This window comes from Nannospalax galili, unplaced genomic scaffold, assembly GCF_000622305.1.
Source record: "Nannospalax galili isolate Female #2095 unplaced genomic scaffold, S.galili_v1.0 scaffold529, whole genome shotgun sequence".
Taxonomy (NCBI): Eukaryota; Metazoa; Chordata; class Mammalia; order Rodentia; family Spalacidae; genus Nannospalax; species Nannospalax galili.
In genome coordinates, this window is record NW_008360309.1 from 1,112,945 (window position 1) to 1,131,320 (window position 18,376).

The window sequence follows — 18,376 nt, forward strand, 5'->3', positions numbered from 1 at the left end:
CAGGGAACCCCTTTTTAAAAAAAAAAAAAAAAAAAAAAAAAACCAAAAAACAAACAAACAAAACCCACAAAGCAAGTCAAAGGACACAAGCACGTCTTCATGGGTCACTTCCTATTACCCTACTAATCTCCCATAGGCCAGCCCCCACCTCTACTGGTCCCCTTAGAAAGTTGTTGCTGAAGAGTCTCTACACAATGCTACACCATCAGAACACAGCTGCGGGGACAGTGCTGCTGAGAACCCCTCTCAAGCCTCTCTAGTCCCAGTCAGTACCCCCAGCTCCAAGTCACCCTCTCCCTGCTGGGCTCTCCCTAGAGCCAGTGGCCCTCTGGGACCTGCCCTTCCATTCTTGGGCTGGGAATGTGGGCAATGGGCTTTCCAAGAAAAGGGGGGATGAAAAGTTCCAGGGTTCCCTGCCTGCCAGCCCCCAAACAGCAAGGAGCTCCAACTGTGCCAGAACATCCTGACCCAGACCTCTTACAGACTGCCCACCTCAGCAGTCCTTCCAGAGCCCCTCAGACATGTGGGCAGGACAAAGGGGCTCCAGCACTGGCTGGTGGGTACACAGGGTCCTAGTATGTACAGTGATCACTAGCATGAGGGGGTTTCCGCCTGCCCTGGGCAGGAAGCTGTGAGTCCCTAGGGTGGCGGGAAAGCACCACACCCAGAATTTATCACCAAAGTCTTAGGGACCAGGCAGCAGTGCAGGGTGCCTGGCTACTGAGGTCAGGGAAAAGGTTCTTGTGGACCTTTTTGGCACTGGCTCATTCTGAGATCTCTCCAAGGTCAGATGGAGGGGACACACACCAGTCTCCCTTCCTTGCAGCACTGTAGCACCTTTCCTAGGCCACTGTCCCACCACAGCATGGCTCTGATTTACAAGTACTTGACCCACCCAGGGTTCAGAGACTTAAGAAGACTTGGCCATAGATTGCAGGCCTGGGAGAAGGGTGGAAGGCCACCCTCCCCTGTCCAGCCCCAGGGACAGCCTGTTGCTTCTCCTACCTGGTCTGCACAGCACCAGGTTTAGGCTCTGACAGAGTCCCCCCCCCTACAAGCCTGTGAGGTCTGGGGATACTGATTGAAATTCTCAGGGGACATCTGGTCTGGGCGATGGGGCAAAGGTAGTCAAAACAAGCATCCAGGACCAGCTTAATGTCCCATCTAAAGGTGGGGCTGTGTCATCAGGGTCCAAGTGTCCAAGGCAGAAGGGACAAGAGCTAGTGCAGAGCCACATGGGGGTTGGAACAGGTATGTCCCAGCTGCTGTACTGCTGAGGGAGACCGTGAGATTCACAGGCTGTGGTCTGTGCCTGTGAACCCTCAGGACCCCAGGCTTACCCACTGCCGTGAGCATGACTGTACGTATCCCAGCACCTGTTGTGCCTTCTCCATGTGGTGGAAGCCTGGGACAAGAGCAAAGTCCCAGATGCCACAATGGGGTAAGGGGCAGCTGGTGCAATCCTTCAGAGTCTCACCTCTGGCGGTGAAACTGAGTCACCAGGGGCTGGTCATAGGTCCTCCCAGGACACAGGACACTCAGGCAGGAGGACTGAGGTCATCCAGGGCTGAGACACCATCTCAAAAAATAAATAATAAGGCTGGAGAGATGGCTCAGTGGTTAAGAACACTGGCTGTTCTTGCAGAAGACCTGGGTTTGAATCCCAGCACCCACATGGCAGCTACCATCTGTCCGTAACTCCAGTTCCAGGGGATCCAAGAGCCTCTTCTGACCTCTGAGGGCATTGCATGACTCAGGTGCACTTACCTACATGTAGGCAATACATACATACACATAAAATAAAAATAATAAATAAGGGCTGGGTGGTGGCGCACGCGTTTAATCCCAGCACTCACGAAGCAGGCAGATCTCTGTGAGTTCAAGGCCAGCCTGGTCTCCACAGCAAATCCAGACCAGCCGGAGCTTCAGGGAGACCCTGTCTCAAAAAGAGCAAAAGAAAAAAATATATATATTATAAATAAATAAATAAAGCCTAGCATGATAGCTAAGCAGGTTAAGGCACTTTCCACAAACTTGGCAACCTGGGACCACATGATGGAAGGACAGAATCAATTCACAAAGCTGTCCTCTGACCTCCACATGCAGGCACCCACTCCAAATAAATAAATAAATAAATAAATAAGTAGAATAAAATTTAATTGAAAAATAATACCATTAGAGTCTCAGTAGATGTGGGTGGCTTATGGATGGCCCCACTGCAGGACCCTGACTTTTACAAGATAGGGGCTGGCACATAGCATCTTCAGGTGTGGTACCCAGAGTCATCCATACCTGCAGGCTGGTCTGACTGGGGCCCAAGAGTCATGATATTCAGCTTTGAGGGACACCACTCCAGGAAGCTACCAGGCTGCACCTGTCCTACTTTGCTTTTTGTTACTATGGCAAACACCATGACCAAAAGCAACTTGGGGAGAAAAAGAGTGATTTCATTTTACAGGTTATAGTCCATCCTTCAGGGCAGCCGGGGCAGGAGCTTAAAGCAGAGATGGCAGAGGCATGCTGATTTGTTCCCTTTAGCTTGCTCAGTTTTTTGGTTTGGTTTTTTTTTTTTTTTTTGTCTTTTTGAGACAGGGTCTCCCTGTAGCCCCAGCTGTCCTAGAACTCACTATGTAGACCAGACTGGCCTTGAACTCACAGAGATCCGCCTGCCTCTGCCTCCCAAGTGCTGGGATTAAAGGCATGCGCCACCACACCCAGCCTCAGCTACCTTTCTTATACAACCCAACCCACCTGCTGAGGGATGACACCCAACACACACACAGAGTAGACTAGGCCCACCTGCATCAATCAGCAGTGAAGAAAATGTTCCACAGACACGCCCACAGGCCAGTCTGATGGAGGAAGTTCCTCAGCTGAGGTTCCCTCCTCCCAGGTGTGTATCAAGTTAACCAAGATTATTCAGGAGCGGCCTAATCAGTCACCACAATGGTGCAGACCCCTAGGGACCCCTTGTAGTGCAGTGTCTTGGGCCTCCCCAGGATACCTGCACACACAAGGGATCACTCATTTAAAAACAGAAGGTCCTGGGGCTGGAGAGATGGCTCAGAGGTTAAGAACACTGGTTGTTCTTGCAGAAGACCCAGGTTTGAATCCCAGCACCCACATGGCAGCTAACAACTGTCTGAAACTCCAGTTCTAGGGGATCCAACAGTCTCTTCTCTCCTCCGTGAGCATTGCACGACACGGGTGCACTTACCCACACACAGGCAATACACGCATACACACAAAATAAAACATTAAAAAAAAACCAGAAGGTCCTCTCTTTAGCCTATGTCATTCATTCATCCACTCATTCACATGGCTTCACCTCCTGGCACAGATATAGTCATGGTATAACTCTGAGGGGGTTTCCAGGATGGCTTTGGTGGGTGGAGGCATGTATAAGACACCTGAGCCACCATTGGAGACTGAGGTAAAGAGAAAGAGGGGGAGCAGGGGACCACAAGGCACCTGTCCCTCAGATGGGACAGAGTCAGAGAGTGTAGTGACAGTGGGGGACCCAACATTGCCAAGTTCCTGTCCAGGCAACCAGGGGCAAGAAGAGTTGGGGGGTGTTCAGACATACCCTCAGGGCTCAGGACCACAGGGCCAATGTCCATCCTGCCAACAGGGAGCTAACATCCATTAAGATGGGCAGGGGTGGGCCAAAGGCTCAGTACATAAAAGCACTTGTGACCAAGCCTGATGACCTCAGTTCAATTCCTGGGCCCCACATGTTGGAGGGGGAGAAACAACTCCCTCATCTCGTCCTGACCTGGACCACACACAAATAAATGTGTGTGTGTGTGTGTGTGTGTGTGTGTGTGTATTTGTGGCAGGTACACTCTGACAGCAAGGGTCAGTTTTCCTCAGCTGTCAAAGGGAATGTGGTCTTGAGATTATCATGTAGTTCCACAGTCCCCAGCCCTTCCTGGGTAAGAAGCAACCATAGCAACCAATGTCCACAGCTTCCCTGGAGCTTCTCCTCAGTGTGAGACTGGGGTGGCCTTCCACCAAGCCTCTGGGGTGGGAGAAAGGTTTTGTGTCAGGGACAATGACACAGACTTGCTATAATCCTCTATATGGAAAAAAGCATCAAGAAATTAATACAAAGCCAAAAGCCTGGTGGAACATGCCCGGGATGGAGCAAAGGCTCAGTAGTTAAGAATACCTGCTGCTCATGAGAAAACCTGAGTTGAGTTCCTAGCACCCATGTAGGGCCACTCACAATCACCCATATGTAACTCCAGCTCCAGGGGACCTGACACCTCTGCCCTCTACAGGTACCTGCACACACGTGGCAGACACACACATTGGCACATACACATAAATAAAAATAAATTTGAGACAGGGTCTCACTAGGTGAGTGGAACTATGTAAACCAGGCTAGCCTCAAACTCAGAGATTTGCCTGCCCCTGCCTCCCAAGTAAATTCAACCTAAAAAATTTTGAAGGGGCGGGGGTTCAGAATCACTGGAAGAAACTTGAGAGCCAGCCTCACTTGACCAAGGAGTGTCTCACCTCAGTGAGTCCCAGGCTGAACCATGCATGCTTAGGCCAGCAGCTCTACTTCTGAGCCTTACCCAAATACAGGCATCCCTTGGAATCTATGAGGACAAAGGCTGGGACTGCACAGACACCAAAAGCCTCCTCCATCATACCACACCTGTGGGAACCCACTCACACGCCCCTTTTCCATCATCCATGGGCGATGATATGGTAGTATAACCAACACATCGTATGGCTGTCACAATGTCTGACCAATAATAAGCAATGAAAGGTCTTTGACATTCCCACCTGCTGGTTAGCTTTGATAGTGCTGGACAGTGCTATTCAGGCCACTGGGGAAGAAAAGACATCACTGGTCTCGCTCAGTGTGGTAAGCCATCTGCACGCTGCAATATCATCCTACCATACCAGGCATTGTGTGCCTATTGGTGTAATAGTGGCATGACCATTATTGGGGTGAACAGTGCTCTCTGATTGTATTTGAGGCCTGCTCCACAGGAGGGAACTCACACCTGGAACTGTAAACCTGGTCAAGTCTGTAGAGAGGCTACAGGCTCTGGTGGGTCAGGGAACTACTGTTGTTTTGCCAAATGGATATGTTGCCAAACTGCCATCTCAATATTTCTATTTATGCCAATAGATAATGTTATCCTCAGCCTCGGCCAGAGAAGTTGGTCTACATTGACCAGACTCCTAGCTGGTCAAGATGCTGAGATCGAGTGACTGTGAGTGTTTGGCCTGAAAGGGACACCTTTATCAACCATCACCCCAGGCTCAGGGAACATTCCAGAAGAAAGGGCAGAAAGAATGTAAGAGCTGTGAAAGGCTGTCTCCTGGACATGACATGACTGTGGTCAACTATACAAGATCTACATAGGGTCAAGTCAACAAGACCAGTTCACATGCCAAGAAGCAGCACTGGACTCAGTAGGGGGAGGGTATGAAGGAGAGGGAGATGTGTTGGGGGTGCCTGAGGGAGTGGGAGTAGTTAGGGTTTCACACTCATGGCCAAGAAACATTACATACATGTGTGAAACTGTCAGGAAGCTCTGCATGTGTGTGCCACAGAGCATTTCTTTAAACACTGTCCACCTGTAGTTGCTTGACTGTGGGTTCTGAAGTTGTGCTGTGGACAGACAGCTATTGGGGCGAGTGAGCTATATAATCAGGGAGGCAGGAAGGGTCTTGGTATGTTTGTTAAGGTGTCCTGGCTAGAAGACTTCTGCAGTGCAGCATGGAGTCATACCCTTAGGCAGGCGCAGCACTCAGGGCCCCATTCACAGATGCCAATTTACATACCTGAGTGGAGAGGACATGGTGGGAGGACAGAGGAGACTGGACAGAGCACCACCCCAGAGGAGACCAGGGTGACCTGTCTCTGCCTCCTCCACTGCTTTCTTGAAAAGATGGCCAGTGAGAAAAGTGGGAAAAGGAACTAGCTGCCCAGCCTGATGATCTGAGTTCAGTCCCTGGAGCCCCATGGTGGGAGGAGAGAACTTCTGAGTTCTCCATGCAAGCCAATGGCACATGTATGTGCATGTGCACACATAAACACACAGAGGTGGCCAGGAGCCCTCCCAGGCTTGGGACATCTAGGCTCTCCTCAAGAACTGCCTGGAAGGGGCAGGGCAGCACACATGGCTGACAGCACCTGTGGACTTGTCTGTGCAGCTGGCAGCCTGGTCTGAGCAAGCTCTGGTTCCCTAGGGACAGGCCCACTTTGTCCCTTCTGGCTGAGGAGGAGTCCCTCCCATGAATCTGCACCCCCAGGCTGTGCCACCCTAGGGCACTCAAAATCCCATCCTGCAGAGGTGAAGCACAGCTCTGACCACCGAAGGTAGACAGGAGGAGGGAGTCCAGTCTGGGCTCTGACTAAGGTTCCCTCTAGCAAGCACTGGCACCAGCATCAGCAAGAGGGCACAACCCATTATTCAGAGCAGCACTAGACAGTGGGCGACCTCATGGCAGGGCCACAGCCCCCAGAGTCGGTCTGAACCTCCAGACGGCCACTCAAGTCACAGTGGCCGGCCAGTGAGTCATCAGAGTCGGTGCGTCAGCAACTCTGGCCTGGGCAGTCTCAGGAGGCTACTTACCGCCCACCCTGGCTTTGTCCTGTCTTCAGCCTGGATCTGGCATTGGAGTGGCCTCACACCCCATTTCAAGTCTGACCTTGGCCCAGCCATCCTGACAACCCCTCGTCATTGCATTCCCTCAAGCACTGTCCATGAGCACCCTGGGCAGGGGCCAGGCTTGTGCTGGACACAGGGACACACACCCAGGTCACCCAAAATGTGCCGGGTTCTAGCTGGGTACATGGCACTGAAAGACTACTTGTTTGGGGTCCTGTGTGTGAGAGCCCCTGGTTGGGCTCTGCCTACCTTCTCCCCAATTCTTTCTTTGAGTCCTTGGGTCCTGGCCTCCAATTCTGTGCTGGGGATCCCATGCCATCGCCTGGAAGAAGGTCACAGAGAGCCCCAGCACACCAGCTGTGACCAGAGCCCTGGGAGGGGGGCATCAGGAACTGGGAGCTGGCAGGAGATGTGGGGCCCAGCACCTGCCAGGCCTAGTGCCCCTGCTCCAGGCCACCGCCCAGCTGAAGTCAGCTTCCCAAACTCCAGAACCATTCTTCTCTTTGGAATGTCCAAAAAACAGGCACAAGAATTTCATGGAAACATTTCTTTGGGGCTTAGTAAAATCCTTTCCCACCCCCACGTGGATCGGCCCTGAGGTCCTTGCACACCCTGTTCTGACACGGTCCTGCTTCCTCCCAGCCAGGCCACTCACTTCTACTTTCAAAGCCAACTTCGCTTTTATTGTTCACGGGGCTCACTGCAGCGAGTGCAGCTGGCTTGCTGGCTGACTCCTTGGCAGCACTGCATCCCACTTCAGGGTCCCCTGAGCACACAGGTGGGGGACAAACTTTCAGGGGACAGTGCAATGTCAGGGTGGTCGAGGAGCCTCTGCCCCAGCTACTTCTAATCGGCAGCAGGAACCTGGCACACCTCCAAAACCATGGGCTCTGGATGGCAGGTGACAGTGGAGACAGATTAAGGGTATCAGAGACCCCAATCAAAGGGAGATCAGAGCTTAAGGGTAGCTTAGGCTCAGGCTGTAGCTAGGCCACCCCACTCTCACTTTGCAGACCCCACGCTACTTGGGTCCCAGCTCTCCTAGTACCCTCAAACCCTTGTCCAGGCAGCTTGGGGACAAAGCAGGCAATAGGCTTCCCCAGGGTTCCATGAGTCACTCACAGACTGGAAAGCACTCCTCCTTCAAAATGGGGAAACTGAGGCACAGCCACCACCAGCTATGGGTAGCTCATTTCATTGTCCATGCAGCATTTGGTCCCCACCAATATCTCAGGGGCTCCACCCTGATTCCAAGGCAGAGGATGCAGAGCTCTGGGGTGCAAGACTCCCGCCCCCAGTCTTGTTGCCACGGTTACTCAATGTTTCCCAGTTCTGGGCACCGACATGCACCTCACACTGGCCTGAGAAGCGCAGGCTGGCCTCAGCCCCCACACTCATTCACGTCAGCAAGCCCTCCCCAGGGACACTGGTGGCTATGGGCCCACAGTCTACTCTCCCCTCCGACAGTAGCACTTCCCTTCTGGGGTTCACCTCCGATGGGGGCTGGCTCTCCAAGACACCTGCTGTGGGTTTGTTCCATTCTGGCCTGCATACAATGGAAGACTTAGGAGGGATAAACAGGAGCCCAGAGGCCACTGAGGGTCCCCAAACTGCTGACAGAGAGGGAGAGGGAAGAGACCCAGGAGACAAAGACACACAGCTTGGAGGTGGGCCAGGTTCCATGACAGCACTAGGATGAGTCAGGCCCTGGGATCTAGCCTCAGCCTCTTAAAAGAATCAGGCTAGACCCTCACTGCTCCCAGTTAAACCAACACATCTTTTCCACTGAGACACCATCCCCGGGACTAGCACCTGCAGACAGCCCCAGGGGGCATGAGGGAGGCCAGTTGAGGCAAGACAGGGGGCTGCCTATATCACACTGGGCACTGGAGGGGTGCATCCTGACACCCATGTTGACCTAGAAGGAAGCAGTGCCAGATCCCCCAGGGACTCCTGGGAAGAGAGAGGAACTGTTCCCACATGCAGGTCAAACCCAGGAGCCCTGGCCATCTGAGGCTCTGGTTACCACCCATGAGCACAAGGACCCATGGCCAACACACCAAAGCCCCAGACTGCCCAAACAGAGGCTACTTGTTTGAGGCCAGGCAGGAGTCACCCTCTAGGAAGGTACCAGTTGGAAAGGAGGTGCTTATACCCCACTTTCCTAAGCATCAAGCCCTGTGTCCATAGCCCCATGTCATCTGGGCTCACAGCCGGATCACAATACTGGCTGTCCCCATGAGAACACCCCACACAGACCAGAACACTCACCCCACAGGCCTTGCTGGCTGCCCAGAAGTGTTGAGAGCAAGCCACTGAGGTGGAAAGGCTCAGACGTTTATCCAAAACCACACAGTAGACAAGGTAACCTTGTACTAGTCCCAGCTGTCCCTAGCCAGCATACAGGTTCCCGTGTAGCCTGCCATAGCCCCAGGTAGGCAGGTACGGAATGATACTGACATGCAGCTGGAAGGATTGAGGCTCCAGGGCCAAGCCCATTCCCTAAGGTGCCATAGTGGGGGCACAGAGCTCAGGAGTGTGAGGAGGCAAGCACCTTAGCATCAAGCCAGAGGGAAGACATGACGTATCCCACTCAGACCCCATGTGCCTCACAGGGTACGGAGGCTTGTGCACATGAAGAGCTGCCAGTCACCCCAGGAGATTCTAGACCAGAGCTCACAACTGGTCTGGTTCCCAAGTCCCCAGCCTGACTCCCATGGCTGAAAAGAACCCCAGGAGGTCAGCCAAGGGAGTGTCTATCTCCTGCAATGTCCTGGTATCCACCCAATGATGAGCACAGGCTGAGCCATGCTAGTCACCTGGATGAATGGGTGGTAAGGTAGGAGGGTGGGCAAGTGGATGGTGGATGGATGGAAAGATGGATGCATGGGTGGATAGATGGGGAGTGAATGAACTGATGCTGTGGGTATTGAGTAGCTCCTACTAGGTGGGAGCTGTGTACCAGTACCCACTGTTTCTAAATGTGGGCCCGATATGCTCACACATGCTGCTGAATGAAAAGTAGCTGGCTACTCCTGCCCCACACCTGTGCATTCCAAGGTCCTCTAAGCAAATCACCATTGACCTGTCCCTGCAGTGTCTCCTTCATCTTCACCATCCAGCTGGGTGCCCATATCAGTGAGAGGGCAGGTCTGGGGCCTGGTTCCTCCTCTCCTGCTGACATGAGAGTGGCCTCAGCCCTCACCCTGCCCCACACAGGGCAGGAGACACCAACCAGCCAACTGTCCACAGTGGAAAGATTAAACACACAGGGACCTGCTAGGACAACACTGTGACATTTCACCCACTATGTTAGGGGTCCAGGAAGGGCAAGTACTCCACAGTCAGGGCCTGGTGACTTAACTCCAGATTCAGATCATTTTATGGGTACCCAAATCCCTTCTTTCCCACTTAACCTCTCTTCTATGCTTTCCTGGGGCACCCTCCCTCTCCCCCGAGCTAGCTCCTCTCTGGTCCTGCAGTGGGGATCAGGCAGACCCATTCTTGTCTGGCCAGCCAGAGCCTCTGGAGCCCTGGCTGGTGTGAGGACAGGGGTATGGCCCACCCAATCTAATCAGAACTCCAGATGGAGGTTCTCCTTGCCCTGTGGAGTGGCCAGGCTGAAGGGTATGCAAGCTGGGCCAAGAAGTGGGTAAGTGAGAGAGAAGACAGAGTCCAAGAGATTCGTCCAGGGTGTGCACACTCACATGTGCCATGGCACACATGCGGTGGCCAGAGATAATCTGTGGGAGTTGGTTCTCTCCCAGCTGGGTATTGGGACTTGAACTCAAGCTGTCAGGTTTGGTGGCAAGTGCCTTTACCCACTGAGCCATCTGATCCAGTTGGTTGGTTTTGAGGAGGGTCTTGGTCATCCTGCTGCTTCCTTATCCAATGACTTTTCTTTTTCTTCTTTTTCTTTTTTGAGACAGGGTCTCCCCGTAGCCCCAGCTGTCCTGGAACTCACTATGTAGGCCAGGCTGGCCTCGAACTCACAGAGATCCGCCTGCCTCTGCCTCCTGAGTGCTAGGACTAAAGGCATACGTCATGCCACCATACCCAGCTCACCTAGTGACTTTTAAGGGTTTTTTGTTTGGGGTGTATATGTGCACATGTGCAAGGCCAGAAGAGGGTGTCAGGTGGCCTGTTCTATCACTCTACTCTCTACTTGTTCCCTTGAGACAGGATCTCTCAGTGAACCTGGAGTTTGGCTGGCAGCCATCCTCCTGCCTCTGCCTTCCATAGTGCTGGGCTTACAGGCACATACAGAGCCATGCCTAGCTCCTACTTGGGTGTTTGGGATTTGAACTCAGGTCCTCATGCTTGCATAGGAAGCACTCTTACCCACTGAACAATCTCTCCAGCTCCCAGCTGAGGACTATAGTTGGGTTCCTAAGGGGCATCCTGGGGCAGATGCTTCCATCCCACCCCACCTTCCACGACGAGCTGGAAGATTTCTGCAGGAAGCAGCTGCCTCTGCCTGCCCTGCCAGACCTCCTAGGTGGCAAGAGTGAGGAGGCCAGGCTGAGTGAGTGGGCAGCGGCCCTGAGAAGACAGCAGCTCCATTCTGCCCTGCAAGACTCTGCAGAAAGATTAGCAAGCAGCCAGCCGACCGACACCCAAGTTCAGCCTGTTTGAGAGTGGCAGCCATGACTAAGGCTGATGGGGGAGGGGCCATCATCCATGTAGTGACTCACATGGAACAAGGGCCAGTATGTACCCCAGACCACAAGGCCTCATGAGGTGGGGGGGGGCATGGGCACCCAAAGAGGGGTGCAGACAGGAGGCAAGGTGGGCCTGTGGACTGGGAGCAGCCCCCCCCAAGACAGCACACAGTATAAGGAGACAGCACACAGTATAAGTCTGGGGGCCTTAGTGGCTCCTGGGAAACTTGTCACCTGGCAATCACCCAGGCTGAGCTCCAATGAGAGAAGATTCCGGAAGATTCTGGGTGATCCCACATCTCCAGGATCCCTGCTCTCTGAAGCAGCCTCAAATTCTCACATCCCGTGGAGAACGCAGCTCTTAGCTCTCCGGATATCCAGCCCAGACAATCCCGCCCTGACCACGGTGGAATTTCACGGCTGTGGGCTATGGCGTCAGAAAACATCTTCAGTCTAGATCCTCGGGCGACCTCCCCACAGGCCTCTTAAAAGTGCGAAGGTCCCAGCCCGCAGACTGAACATGTTCAATTCCGGAAGCCCTTGCACTCTCTGGGAGTCTGAGATCCCAGGGCCAGTCACTTCCTACGTCGAAGGTTCAGTGTTTTGATGCTGTGGTGGTGAGGTGCCGGGGTGCCCAGTGCAGCACTGCTCTGTGAGGGGTCTGAAAGCACACTGGCCGAGCCCCAATATTCACCATGCAGGGTAGGAATGCTGGGAAGAGCTGGCTGGGGCTGCGGATCTATGTGGGAAGGGTGGGGGCTGGAAGGGCCTGGGGCCGGGGTTAACAAGTGTTAAAGAGAGCAACTCCACACAGCTGCAGATCAGCTACCAGAGGAGAAGGGGGGCCGGCAGCCTGGGGCTGGACGGGAGGCCCCACTTCCACTGCAAGCAGCTGGATGTCTGGCCTGCCTTAACTTCCACATAGCACTGACCACAGAGAGCGCTGCTCATGGCTGCTGGCTGCACTGCTTCCCCTAATCCCGTCTCTGAATAAAAGAGGGTAAACCTGTTCACCAGGCACAGAGGTCTACTCCAGAAGCTTCGGGGGGGTGGTTACCAGACCCCCACTCAACATCCACACTGGCTGCTGTCTAGCCCTCAGGTACACACACCCTAGAGGATAGAAGATGAACACATCAGGGCAGTTTGGGGGCATACATGTGTCACTGGCTCACAGGGCAAAGGAGGTTCTCTTCTGAGAGCACAGGAACACATCAGATGCTGGGCAAGCCTATGGTCTACGGGCCTCAGCCTGAGCGGAGGACATCAGTTCAGTTAGGATAAGGACTTGGGCTGGGGTAGCTGTGGACATCTTTTGAATGGAGGGACAGTATCAGGGCTGGAAAACCAAAAGCCTCAAAGATGACCCCTGATGCTGCTTCCAGGAGCAGAGAGACCCAGGAGGCCTTTCTGGAGGAGACAGTACTGTGGGCCCCACACCACCACCTCTCTGTTCACTAGACACTTTCAGAAGGCACAGTTGCTGGAGGCCACACGGAACTGCACATTCCTACCCACCCTGGTGGTAGGTCTCCTAGCACCAGGCCTTAGGTCAGTGGAACCCAGGAACCCACAGCCTCCACATACCTCAGCGCATCAGTGTACAGCACCATCTAAGTGGGCCCCACCCAGCCACCCCCTCCTCCTGCACCTGCCAGGGATCACCCACAAGGCAGCAAGGTGTCCCAACGTAACCTGCTCCTACCTTTGGGGGTCCATGGCCCCTGAGCTGTCTCACCATGCTTGCCCTTCCCTCCCTGTCCTGGGAGGGCAAGGAAAAAATGACCAGGGTGAGGACAGGGCTGGCAGACAGCCAGGATGCTGGCCTATCAAAGCTTTTCCCAGTAATCAGGGCCAAGGCTGCTGTCCTTAGGGCTGGCAGCGACCACATGGCAGCAGTCCAGGCAGTGCGCATGAGTGGATGCTGCCCCAAACCCTCACACCTGCACGTGCACCCAAAGGGACCCTGGGTGTTCTCCTCTGAGGGGGAAGTATCCTGTCTTCCTTTAGGCAGGAGGCTGAGGCCAGCTCAGGGGGCCATAGTGACCCCCAAGTCTTCTCAGCACCAGGAAGGACCTGCCTTTCCAGAAGCCCTGGCCACAATGGAAGCAAGACAGGCTGGCTGAGCACCTTTATGCACATGGCTCACCAAACTAGGCTGCACCAGGACAGGCCTGTTGCCCACCATTTCCCATGTCCCTGTCCCTCAAATGAGGCCCAGGGGCCAAGGGAGAGTGGCAGGCCCCTTGAGCTGTCCCCATCACCACACTACTGTGGCTCAAACCTCAGCACCCGCTGGCTCAGGCTGTGTGGGAGGCCTAGCAGAACAAGTGTCCTTTGTTCCTTGAGCCAGGCCCTGTCCCCTTCACCCGCTGCCTGTCTTGCCATGGTGTCTACCAAGCAGCGGCCCAGACGTTATATTGGGCTCCACTAGGCAACAGCGTTTGTTGATTCTGAGAGACTGGAGGGGAAGCCGAGCTCTCTTCTCCCCCAGTTGAGAGAAGTCAGAACAAACAAGTTACATAACAGAGGGGCAGCTGGGGAGTGCAGCCCTCCCCAGTTATGTCCTCAGTGTGCTGTGGTGGGGAACACAGATGTCACCCCTAACCTGGTTGGATGATACCAGCATTCCTAAACATATGAGGGCATGATCTGACAGGCTGCAGAGTTGATGACACAGTCAAGACCAGTGTCCCTACTCCTGGGGAGTTCAATGTGTCTCCCCAGGAAGAGAGACATAGTCAGACTGCAAGTCAGGTCAATGGGGTACTTCACATTCCAGGCCCCAGCCTCCTAAGACAGTGGATCAGGAGCTCAAATTCAAGTCCAGCCTGAGCTACAGAAGACTATCTCAAAAACACAAAACAAACAAGTTGAATTACCAAGGGGCTGGAAGATGGCTCAGTGGGTAAAGCGCTTATCATAGAAGCATAAGGACCTGATTTTGGGTCCCAGCCCTCATGTAAAAACAAAACAAAAGACAAAAACCAGGCATGGAGGTGTGTGCCTGTAACTTCAGCACTGGAGGGAGGAGACGGGGCTTTGATAGCAGTTTGGCTGAAACAGTGAGTGCCAGGTTCAGTGAGAGACCATGTCTGGAGGAAAAAGAAAAAAAGTGGAGAGCCACAGAAGTCACTTGACATGAACCTCTGACCTCCATATGTGCACATATATGTACATATATCACAAGCACATAAATAAATACATAAATAATAGTCAACAAGATGGCTCAGTGGGCAAAGGCGCTTGCCCCCAAGCCTGACCAGGAGAACTACCATCAACAGCCTCACCCAATAGTGCTGACCTGCCAGGCAAGAGGAGCCCACAGGTGCAATAGTGGCATAACTCTTATTGGGGTAACCAACTATTTCTGCATTGATTTGGGCTGCTCCTTATGAGGGACTTCACATGCCTAGCACTGTAAAGCTGGTATCTGTGTAGGTCACAGAAGAAGCAACTGTGGTAGCTTTGCTAAGTGGACAGGATGCCATCAAAGTGCCATCTACATAACAATGTTTATGCCCATAGGTGAACGCTGTGTCAGCTTTGGTCAGGAGTTCTGTCTGGAGGGGGCAGCATGACTGCAGACTCAGAGCTGCTCAGAGTGAGTGTGGGATACTCAGCCCAAGGTTCAGGGGCATCACTGAAGGGGTGACAAGAATGTCAGAGGTGGAGAATGGGGAAGCAGGAAACACTGACTTCTGGACAGTCCCAGAGTACCTAGCAGCATTGCTCGGGAGCTTATAACAGTTGCAACCATCTGGCCATCAAACCCAGGCTCCCGATCCCCCAGGACAAACACACAGTAAATGGCTGCTGAGCAATATGTGACATTTTCTTCAGTGGTGTAACTACTAGTAAGAGGCATATGCTCCTGTAAACAACTCTAATGAAATGGAGGAGTCACAAAAAAAAAAGGAAAAAAAAAGACATCTAACTAGAAAGGAAAGAGGGTATGCTAGACAGCTTTAGTGTCAACTTGACACACCTGGGTTGAGGGAGCCTCAAATGGGGAATTCCTTCATTGGACTGGCCTGTGGCCATGTCCATGGGGCACCTTCTTGATTGTTGGGTGATGTGGGAGGGCCCAGCCCACTGTGGGTGGTACCACCCTGTGGGGGCCTGAGACCAGGGGCGAGGCAGGATGGCACCTAGATGAAATGGCCGGGGAATGATCAGACTTGTTTGGCACCTAGAGAAAATGCCCAGGGTGTGATCAGACTTCTTTGGCACCTAGAGGAAACAGCCAGAAGATGGCCAGACTTGTTTTGAAGAATCGCTAATTGGCTCCTTTCATTTCCGTGGATCTTGGCAGTGTGTGATCACCTCGCGAACGCTATGCTGTGCTATGGAGAGGAGACTGCATGCTCAAGTTCACCTTTAATATGATTGGACACTTGGTTGGGGAGGGGATTTCCCTTTGTGGTTTTTGCCTTCATAAGCCCTGTAAGGCCTGTAATAAACGAGTTCCTTTTTGACTGGCTCCCTGTCACGTCTGATTGTCTCCCAGGGAGGCTGCAGGTAATGGGCAGATAGCTCATCTCCCTTTCCCCAGCTCCTGTGTCAGGGCAGGATCCCCAACATCTGGCGCCCAGCATGGGGCTTGAAGACCACTTGGACCTGCTACAGGAGCTGATTGCCAGGGCTAATTGGGTGAGTACCGAGGGAAGTGAGACCCTCAAAAGATGGGTAATGCAACAAGTAAAAGTGAGGACCCGGCGTTCACGGCTCTGAGACATATGCTGAGATCCAGGGGTTTAGAACAGCCTGATTCCTCATCAAAGAAGGTCCGGGAAGCTGCCCTGCATCTCGCTCCCTGGCTGCCCGCCAGCAATTTATTCCAGTGGGCTACCTGGGACCGGCTTGAACAACTGGCTCGCAAGGCAGAGATCAATAGAGGGGAGGAACCACTCTTGGGGTTTTACCCCATGATCTCAGCCCTTAAGTCACGTTTTCAACCTGATCTGACCCCTGGGCATACCGGCCTCTGCCGGGTGGATAAGGTCACAGGGGAAGATCAATGGGTCGCGTTTGATGAGGAGAGAGCCCAACGATTGAAAGTGAAGCATATACTATGGAGAGATCTGGAAATGGGGGGGTGATAAGAACGAGGAAGATAAAGGGGGGACCCCGGGCAGTCAGGATGACCATGAGGGAAAGGACCCTTGGGGGGGCCCGATCTAGTCCATCAGAGCTCTCCGCTCCCATGGGACTGGTCCAGGCTTTCCCCGTAAACATTAACCCCAGACTGCAGCTCCCGGCCGCCTGGTACCCTTGGGAGGCTAAAGATCTTAAAGAATTAAAGAAGGCGGTGGCCGAGGACAGCCCCGGGTCCCCCTGGGTCAACACCCTTCTCCAGGGCTTGGTATATCAACCTTGTACGGCCAAAGACTGGATGGATCTAGCCAAGGCAGTCCTCCCCAGCCCCTTGTTCATTAAATGGGTGGCACTATACCAAGAGGAATGTCGGGTCCAGGCAGAAAATAACTGTGCCGCCAACCCCCCGTCCCTATCACTTTCAGCATGCTGACAGGGACCATGGATGCCTTTGCCACGGGTGCCCAGCAGGCAGCACTTCCGCCACCGTATATGGAACAGGTCAGGGCCCTTGGCCTCAAGGCCTGGCATAGGTTGGATATGGGCCCTATGGAGCCACCCATATCAGGGATCCATCAAAGCTCAGGGGAGCCATTACATGAGTTTATAGATAGGGTTGAAAAGAGTCTAAAGAGAAAGTTTCCCCCAGGCCACTCAGAGAACAGTTCATAAAAATACTAGTATGGGACAGTATGAATGCCGACCATAGGGTCGCCTGCACGGGGTTAAAGGACCATTACATGAGCAGCTGGATCGTGGCCTCAAAGGACATAGGGACCAAAACAAAGGCGACTGAGGCTATGGCCGCTGTCCTCAAGACACAGACAGAGGCTCTAGCTACAGCCTTTAGAGAAGCCCTCACAGGCCTTGGGCCGTAGGATAGGTTCCCCAAGGCTGAGGACTGGAGATGTTTTGGCTGTGGTCAGCCTGGACAAGTAAAGAGACTGCCTGCAAGGGAAAGCCCCTCTCAAGGTGGAGAGGGACAAGCCCAGGGCTCCGTGCCCATGCTGCCACAAGGGGTTTCTTTGGAAAAAGGAATGCTGGTCCAGGTATAATGTGGAGAGCAAACCTTTAAACTAGGTTTGGGGCAATCCCCAGCCCCATCGCCAAAAGGAGGAGGGCACACAGGCCCTGGAGGGCCCACCATCCACTGGACGGTCCCTATCATCCCGGGGCTCTGCCCTAAGATAGACGTCTTGATAGAGGGGTGGAGGTTCCAGGGCATTATTGACACCAGGGCAGATAGGACCATCTTGAGGAAGGAAGAAGTTCCTGGAAGGTGGCCCCTTGAGCCTGGCCCACAGGTGATGGGTGTCAGCAGCACCATGCCATCATGGGAGCTTAAGAACTGGCTTTGCTGGCAGGACCCAGATGGTACTAAGGGGGAGATCAGACCTTTGGTGGCTGAGGGGCTTTCCTACAACCTCTTCAGGAGAGACCTCCTGGGGGGGAGTTTTTGTGACCACAGAAAATAGGGAGTTTATCGAAGGGCTTCTCGATGATGAGATGAACAGGGTTAGACACCTCCTTGACCACCTTTCAAACTACAGGGGGGAGGAGTCTGAGTCTCCCCGGGTCCACCCACAATCCTAGAGACCACTGTTCCTCAAGTTCCTGCAATCCGATGGTCCCCAAGGAGCCTGGTTTGGGTGGAATAGTGGCCCTTGCCCAAGACAAAGCTTCAGGCTTTGAGGCATATTATACAGGAACAACTTATGATGGGGCATATTTGCCCCTCCATGAGCCCTTGGAACACCCCTGTTTTTGTCATAAAAAAGTCATCTGGCCAATGGAGGATGCTACAGGACCTCCACAAGATCAACGCCAGAATGACCCTAGAGGGAGTCCCCTTGAGGGGACTGCCCTGGATACCCGCTATCCCCTCAGATCTATTTCTCATAGTTATAGATATCAAAGACTGCTTTTTCTCTATCCCCCTAGATTGTGAGAAGTTCGCCTTCTCTATGCTTTCCATCATCT

At 53.4% G+C, this 18,376-nt stretch overlaps 1 protein-coding gene across 3 annotated transcripts in view; it reads right to left on the minus strand.

The window, feature by feature from the left end:
- Positions 1 to 18,376, minus strand: part of Klhl26 (kelch like family member 26) — a 30,547-nt gene that overhangs the window by 5,615 nt on the left and 6,556 nt on the right. Inside the window, exon 1 of one of the 3 annotated variants that reach the window (XM_008824533.3) lies at positions 1,478 to 1,613. The exons of the other annotated variants lie outside the window; for them this stretch is intronic. The gene's annotated coding sequence lies outside the window, so the exon portion shown is untranslated. Of the gene's footprint in view, positions 1 to 1,477; positions 1,614 to 18,376 lie in introns of those variants that run through there. 3 annotated transcript variants of the gene reach the window in all.